Raw genomic sequence first — 8,356 nt, forward strand, 5'->3', positions numbered from 1 at the left:
CCAAGCACCACGAATTAAAGACCATTCAGGCTTAACTTGCTACAACACGAAACAGTACATGACACGCTCCGTCGAAAAAGCAGTACCATACCTTTTGGAGGCGCTAATGTGAACCATCCGAACACCGTCGACACCTCACAAGATAGTAGCCTAGCCCTCGCTCCGGTTCGGTCTAAATATAGTTCGGTAAAATGGTCGCTGCAAAGTAAGCTGCCTGGTGAATGTTTCAACCTATTCTTTCTTATATTTATCCCCCATTGATAGCATAACTTGGGCTTGAGCGTGGGAACAAGCATCGCAGTAAAGAGCACAGTTGGCGAAGCTAGGCAAACGAGACGACACCGAGCCGAGTAGACGAGGCTCCATACTTGCTGTGCGTAGCGGCGTCCTGTCGTCTGCTAGTGTCGCCCCATTGAAATGCAATGGGCCCTTATTTTTGAAACGTCTTTCTGGAAGACTTCGCTGGGCTCCTCGCTCAGTTGGCGGCGCAAAAGGTAGGCATTGTCATGGAAAAAGACGAGAAAGGCGAAAAGACGAAATGCTGAGTGGGAAAACAAAACTGGAACTGAAAAACCGTGCTGAGCTCCGATTTCATGCACTGCCAAAGGCTGATTTCCGGGACAAAGCCGCTTACTTCCGGTGGCTTCACTTTCGGGCGCCCGATGCGGCATCCAGCTCCCCTAGTGGAGATCAGTGCGAAAAACTGACCCGGTAGGGTGCGCTTCCGGTGATCGAGGACTGCGGGTGCGCACCGGTGCAGTTGATCGAGGATGGAAGGTGCGCACCAAGTGCCCTACTGCACGTTGGTTGCGGAACGAGTGTATTTTTTTTTTTTTTTACGTATTCAGCAAGGTTCCAGCGGCGGGAAACACGGATGGCACATGCGGCAAGTGAAAGTAAGTGGCAGTCGGTAGCCCTTGCCTGGTGTGCGAGCCGTGTAGCGTGAATTCTAGCTTTTGAAGTAATTTTAGCGGCGGTATTAAAGTTCGGTGACTGATGTTGGCTCAACATGAGCAGAAGCGGGAAACACGGATGGCACATGCGGCAAGTGAAAGTAAGTGGCAGTCGGTAGTCCTTGCCTGGTGTGTGAGCCGTGTAGCGTGATTTCTATAGCTTTTGAAGTAATTTTAGCGGCGGTATTAAAGTTCAGTGACTGATTCTGGCTAAACATGAGCAGAAGCTTACTGGGGGCCAGTATATTAATCTGGTGACAGCATAATGACTACGGTGCCGAGTAGTACTGCTTACAGGCGTGCACGCCGAGAGGCACGTCGGAATATTGAGCTAATAGCGTCGGCTGCTGGCGATGGTGTTGCATACGACCCTTCTTAATCTGATCCGTGTGCTGCTGCAAAGCCGCAAGAGCAACTATAGATCCTAGCTCGTCGCATGTTCCGTGCCTTCAACATTCGACTGAATATGCGCCTAAAGTTCCTGTTTTAATTTTGATTTGGTTTATTGGTTTGTTCGGGTTGAACGTCTCAAAGAAACTCAGGCTCTGAGGGACTCCGTAGTGAAGGGCTCCGGAAATTTCAACCACCTGGGGTTCTTTAACGGGCACTGACATCGCACAGTACACGGGCCTCTAGAATTTCACCTCCAACGAAATTCGGACGCCGCGGCGTGGATCGAACCCGCACCTTTCGGGACAGCAGCCGAGCGCAGTAACCACGGAGCCGGGGCGGGGCTGTTTTAATTTTGGTATTCTGTTTATAACTGTTGCATACGCACAGATTATCTTTTATTGGTTTGTAACCTAGATATATATAGTATTGAAGAGAACTATTGCAATTTCATTTGAAGTATATCTCTTCCGAAACATCTCCCAGCTAAAAGATTATTCATCAACAAACCACATTCTATCAGGCCATTACTACTGCGCTTTGAAGAAAAATGCGAAGAGCTAACAGTACTAGATGCCCTACCGAATACCGCACAAAGGAATGAATATTTGCCACCATGGTACAGCCTGCCTTCAGTATGTGACTTCACAATGACACATTCAGACAAAAAGCAAACGCCAACCGAGTACATATTACAGGAATTCTTTGCACTACAAGAAAAGTATGACACCTACATTGAATTTTATACCGACGGCTCAAGAACAGAAAGTCACGTTGGAAGTGCAGTAATCGACTACCAGAATGCGCATCGGTTTTTACTGCTGAGTGTTATGCCATCTTTGTAGCTGTAGAAAAAATAGTAAGAGAGAACATCAAAAATAGCATCATTTACACCGATTCCCTGAGTATGCTTAAAGCACTACACTCTAGAAATGCTGCTGAACCCATAATAGGAAACATCATACATAACTTAGTTAAAATCACAAAACAAAAGCATAACATTAAATTCTGCTGGGTTCCTAGCCATGTTGGAATTGTGGGCAATGAGAAAGCAGATGTATGCGCTGCACAAGCCCGGAATGGTCAAATAAAACAAGTGAACATACCGCACAGGGATTGTTTAAAGTTTAATTATCAACAGTAAACTCAAAAATAAGTGGCAGGCTGCATGGCAAGAGCACGTAAACAACAAATTACATTCTGTGAAGCCAATTTTAGGGGAATGGCAATCATGTAGGCATCAAGAACGTTTTACCGAAGTTATATTATGTCGGCTCCGCATTGGACACACCCACCTCACACACAGCTTTCTACTAACCAAACAGAACAAACCTCTGTGAAATGTGTGGTGCTGAACTCACGGTGAACCACATTTTAATTTCATGTATCAAACTAGAAGAACTAAGAAAGAAATATTTTACAACATTTTACAGGGAAAGCATCCCATTACACTCCACGTTACTTTTAGGTGATCGAGCACTGGTTGACATCTCATGTATTTTTAGGTTTCTCAAGGAAGCCAGCGTTTTAAACAAACTCTAAGTATAAAAAGCTTCGCCTTTAATCAAAACTCCAACCTTGTGTTTGGCGCATCATAGCCTCAGTTGCTTTTGCGTCATTAACATCAATATAAATAAATAAATAAATTTGAAGTATATGTGTTGTTTGGGCCTTTTGCATCCAAAAAATGAGGTCGTACATGTTTTTACATATGAATTTTTTGCTGGTGAGGGCCAAATCTGCCCCCGTGTCGTATGGAGGGCTCATAATGGAGGGCATATGCATGTTTAATTGTACCACCTAGGGATACCTCACAACAGCATACCAGCTGCCTTCAATATGATAAAAACTGACTATAGCAATAGAGTTCCCTACTGTTAAATTGAGAAATCCTGATTTTATTTTCTTGGTCTGATTTCGAACCTAATTCAGTTTTGATCTAGAGAAATCACATGACTGTGCAAGATGGAGACACTGCAAGAGAAAAGACATCTCTCATTCTGCGAAGTATTCTAACATCTGAACTGGCTTCTAGCTACATATGGTATGGCGCCAAGGGAAGAACAGGCTCTGTGAGCTGAATATATGCAAAATCATGTGCAGTAAGTATTATTTGGAGGAAGCTATTTCAAATCTTAAAGGAGCACAGGTATAAAATTTTAAACTCAAATAAGTGATCCGATATGTGTCCTGGGCACAAAGGGTTTTACTATTCCAAATTGTCTGATTTCACTGATTCCACCTGCCAAAAATCATTGACAGAGGAGCTGTTGGCCAATGCTGACATCGATCATCTATATATGGACTGGCTGGCAGAGTCACTAGCAAAACATGGGGTAAGTCCTAACCATGCCATCACATGATGCCATAATGGATTCCAGCACTGGCATTGACCTGACAGAGACCAAAAGTACTCATATAAAACAGTTTAACTGTTCACACTGTGGACTAGATATTTAAGCTCATTTCCATGATTACTAGGCTTTTACGTCTCATTAGAAGCAGAAAAATGAACACCCCAAAACACTGTGTCTATATCCCCTTAAGACATCGAATATAAATCAGATCACAGAATCAATATCTACATTAAGTGTTTATAATTGAATTTGTAGGTCTTGGTAGACATTCATGATGGGTTACAAAGCGCGACAAGACGGAGACGAAAGGAAAAGAACACACACGACAAGCGCTTGGTAGGAGGGTCTTGGTAGGATTGTGTCAAGACGAGTGATATTTGCTTCGAAAAAAAAAATGCCAAATTTTCATTGTTTATTTTCAGTCTGCACATTCACGCACTTCACAACTAGCCACATGGATTTTTGTTGTCATTTGGTCCATTTGCTCATTGCTGCAGTGCCATGAACGTTACCACAGGTTAGAACAAGCTGGAATTACAGCTTTCATAGTGTGCATTTGGGATTGTTTTCATACTGCCTGCACAAAAGGCATGGTCCAGCAATGGAATTGGTAATAAGATGTGTAGAAGTATGCCATCCTTTGTTACTCAAGCCCATGCCTTTGCCTGCTGGTTCAAAATTAAGGAAATGCAGTAAAGTTTGGCAACAAAAATTTTTAGAGGTGAGATATATTTTTCTATAAAAAATACATAACATATACGCTTTCATTTGTATATAGGTTGCCTAACCGACCAGCAGACCTCGACTCAGGCACAGCAAACTACGCTGAAAGAAATTGAAAAGGCAGCCATGACATGGTTTCGGCACGCAACTGAACGGGTAATGCGCAAGAAAACTGGCGAACAAAGCTGTGCTCCTGAGCAAAACTGAATGGTGAGTGTGTTGCTAGTGTGCTACATTTTTTTGTTGATATTAACATCTTGGGTCGAGGATTTTTCATTCGAAACTGTTGATATTTTTCCTGTGACACTGTGCTGAGAGGTGATTGATTTTGAGAGAGCACAGAATTCAGTACATTATTTCAATAGATACTGTGAAAACTTCTGCATATCAGCCTGTGTAGTTAGGTAGAATCATGAAATGTATCTAAGTTAACTTGGGTATTCTTAGCCTGCTAAGTCCTCACGCACCTCTCTTTACTTGGCCGTCTGTTTGTGGTTGTTTTACTCCTGGAAGTATGTACATTTACTTGTGCAAGGATTAATTCCTTGCCGCTAGTACCATTTGGTGCCAACACCATGTGAAGGTGCTGCAATTTGTGTATTGTGCTGCAAGTTTTTTTTTTCAAATGCAGTCAGTAATTGAAAATAAAAGGTGAACTGAAAGAAGTGTCTATATGTATTGGGTCTTTTTTGTCTTCCTTCCAGCAAGGCAGCCTATTTCAGCATTGGCCCAGGTGGCAGGATTTCTGCTTTACATGTATACATGAATCTTCTTTTCGATGACACTATAGCAGAACCGAAAAGAAGACTGCCTAGAATGAGAAGCCAAGCAATATCTTGAAAACGTGTCACTTTATTGATACCTAGCAGTTGTAGTATACTTAAGTGTCTAGAAATGCGATGCTTTGTGTGTGAACAATTTTTTTTTCTCTGACCAAACTGGGCATTTTGTTGCCCATCTGAAATTTGCTTGTATCGAGCTATACTTTCTGTTTTGGTCTCTAGTCCCACTATGCTTGTGTAAATTTGTTCCTGACTGCTACTACTAGAGTTATTTTTCACCCCCATAGTGCGTTTGTTCCAGCAAAAAAGAGAGGATATGTGGATTTTAATGACTTTTATTGTCTATGTAAGAGACAACCATAGTTCCTGTGGCTTGTAGCAGCCTTATAACTTGTTAATATCATACTATATGCAGCGTGTTTTAGATTTTTTTCTTCTGGCCGTGCTATTTGCCTTAAAGCCCATCTACTCCTTATGCACACTTATACGTGCTTTTTGTTTCTAGTCCTGTGCTTGCTGAAATGTGATTCTGAGTGGTAGTGCTTGTGTCAATATTTTGACCCCTGATCTGTGTGCATGTATTGCTCTTATAGCAAAAAAAGGCTGATTTGTGATAATAATCTTTATTGTTTTGAGTGAGACAAGCATAGTTCCTGTACCTTGTAGCAGTCAGACAACCTGTCTTACTTTAGTCATTCCACATGCAGCTTGACTGAAATGTTTATCTTCTGACCATGCTAATTGCCTTGAAGGCCACCTACTACTTATGCACAGCTAATATATACCTGCTTTTATCTCTAGTTGCATGTTTGCTGAAATTTGATCCTGACAGATAGTGCTTATGTTATTATTTTAATTTCTAATCTGTGTAGTTGGGTTGTATTGCTGTTATAGCAAGAAAGGGTCATTTGTGTTTTGAAGAACATTGATTATTCTAAATAAGACAATAGTTCCTATGCCTTATTGCAGTCACATAATTTGCCTCATTTTAGCTATGCTACGTCCAGTGTGATCGAGATTTTTTCACTTCTGCTGCGTATGCTTGTATTGTTGTTTCAGTAAAAAAAGTTGCATTTGTGTCTTTAGTTTGGTTTTTTGGTGTTTTATATCCCAAATCGACTCAGGCTGTAAGGGATGCCATAGTGGAGGGCTCTAGATAATTTCGACTACCTGGGGTTCTCTAGCGTGCACTGACATCGCACAGTACACTGGCCTCTTAACTTTTCGCCTGCTTCGAAATGGGACTGCCATGGGTGGGATCGAACCCGCGTCTTTTGGGTCAGCAGCCGAGCACCATATATGACCAATGAGGCACTGAGTGGCATATTTGTGTTTTGTTGCGTTCATTATTTATAAGACAGTAATATAATATTTATGCCTTACAGTATGCTGCTACTGTTTGTTTTAATGTCATGCCCTTTGCAGTGCAATTAATATTTTTTGTTCTGACCAAGATAATCATCCCGAAGCCTGTTTAGACCTTACATGACTTATATGTATATACCTGTTGTTTTAGCCGTATAGTTATTTTGCAACTCTGCATCTGGGGTTGGCTTGGCCACTTATTGAATTGGAATCCTACTGCTTCAAGTTTGAAAACGTGATAATTTTGGCTCATACTAACCAGACAAGCTAAACAAAATTAATGAAGCCTATTACACACATTGCGAAGGAAGGTCTATGTGCACACCATCCGTGACCTTGCTCTCAATAATGAGAAATGCCTGAGAGGAGCTGTTAAAGCTGTGTTAGTGCTTCCTTTATGTGAGTTGTTCTGTTTCATGTGCTGTTATTAAAAAATAAAATTCAGCTGTGAATCAGCATTCGGCCTGATCATCAGCATGCCCCATATATTTGAATAAAACTATTTTAGCCAAAGCTTTGTGTTTTAAATCACTGTGCAGCATAATCCAGGCCTGTGTTCTAACTTTGTGCCGTTTTTACTATAGCACTGCTCTCGTCCATATGCAATTGGCCGAAATGCCAGAAGCGGAAGCTGGTTCTGTTGCGGCTATGAGGCACTGCTTCTGCTTCTGGTATTTTGGTCAGTCATGCGGGACCAGTAGCGACACTTTGGAAAAGGACACGAGGTTATATTGGGTCCTGGCGAAGGAAAAAATAAAAATAGCAACGTCCTATTGCAGTCCTGTGAAGGTCCTAAAAATGTACTCGTCAGACATCCGAAGGACTTCTTCCGGCGTTTCACTTCGGATGTTTTCAGGATTTTTTCGGGACATCTGCGGGATATGTGTAAAGTCCTGCCGCGGACTTCCCAAGGACGTCCTTAGGATGTAGGTGTGTTGTCTGGAAAGTTGCATTGTCTTAGAGTGTGACACAGTGGTTGCACAGTTATGTCCAATTGGCCAGCTCACCTTCTTCTCCGGTCTCTGCGGTGGCTGGTTGAGATCTTGCTTCTTGTTTTCGCTCGCCAGGCCTGGGAAGTCCCCTTTGCGTTCCTGGAACCCGCTGTTTTCTTTGCGCGTTGTCGACCTGGATCTGGATCACATCGCTGAGCTTGACCTCGATCTCGTGCGCTTGTCGGCGTTTTTGTCGAGTGTTGCGTTGTTGTCTGAACGAAGCAGTTGCTTCGTTGCGTCTGCCCCTTGTTTTTCTCTGGATCTGCTCGTTCGTGTAGCAGCGTCCCCGTTGTCTTGCGTTCGTGTGTCCGTTACTGCGTCATTTACTTTCCTCAAAATCAATTTTCAGTTGTCCCCTGCACTGCCAACGCCAGCGCGCACCCGACCAGCTTGTCACGCCGACACGCTAGTGACGTCACAGTACAGGGTGGCCTGTAGAAGTCGCTCGATCAATGGGTGCCGCTCGCGTCAAGGAGCGCTTGTTTTCAAAATTCGCTTGCGAAAAAACTACGCCGCTTTCAGGTGCGAAATTTTACGTGAGATATGAGACTACCATAAAGAATAGACTTAAAATTTCATTTCGATCGACGATCATCAAAAAATCGCCGTAGTTGCCCTTTAAGCCATAGGCCGTCCGGGTTCGTGGTGTTCATTGGCGTTGACCACGTTTTACATTTCATTTTAAGGAAAGGAAGTGCGCATAATGGCTCACTGGACACCTGAATCGTGCTTATAGGTACGTGGGGCGATGCGAGAATGTGAGCTGCACGCATTGACAAGGTTGTGCCAGAAAC

The 8,356-nt window shown here is 42.9% G+C and overlaps 1 long non-coding RNA gene across 4 annotated transcripts; it reads left to right on the forward strand.

The window, feature by feature from the left end:
* The first annotated feature begins 722 nt into the window (after positions 1-722).
* On the forward strand, positions 723-7,083 carry LOC149349314 (uncharacterized). 4 transcript variants are annotated; one of them, XR_016290023.1, is made up of 4 exons: positions 723-3,679; positions 4,123-4,217; positions 4,479-4,633; positions 5,128-7,083. It is a non-coding gene; the product is annotated as an uncharacterized LOC149349314 (long non-coding RNA). The 4 variants fall into 4 exon arrangements; XR_016290024.1 differs by having other exon boundaries at positions 723-3,445; positions 3,606-4,217; XR_016290022.1 differs by having other exon boundaries at positions 723-4,217.
* The last annotated feature ends 1,273 nt before the right edge of the window (positions 7,084-8,356 follow it).

The sequence above is a fragment of the Amblyomma mixtum genome, chromosome 3, assembly GCF_055824585.1.
Source record: "Amblyomma mixtum isolate Tamu chromosome 3, ASM5582458v1, whole genome shotgun sequence".
Lineage (NCBI taxonomy): Eukaryota > Metazoa > Arthropoda > Arachnida > Ixodida > Ixodidae > Amblyomma > Amblyomma mixtum.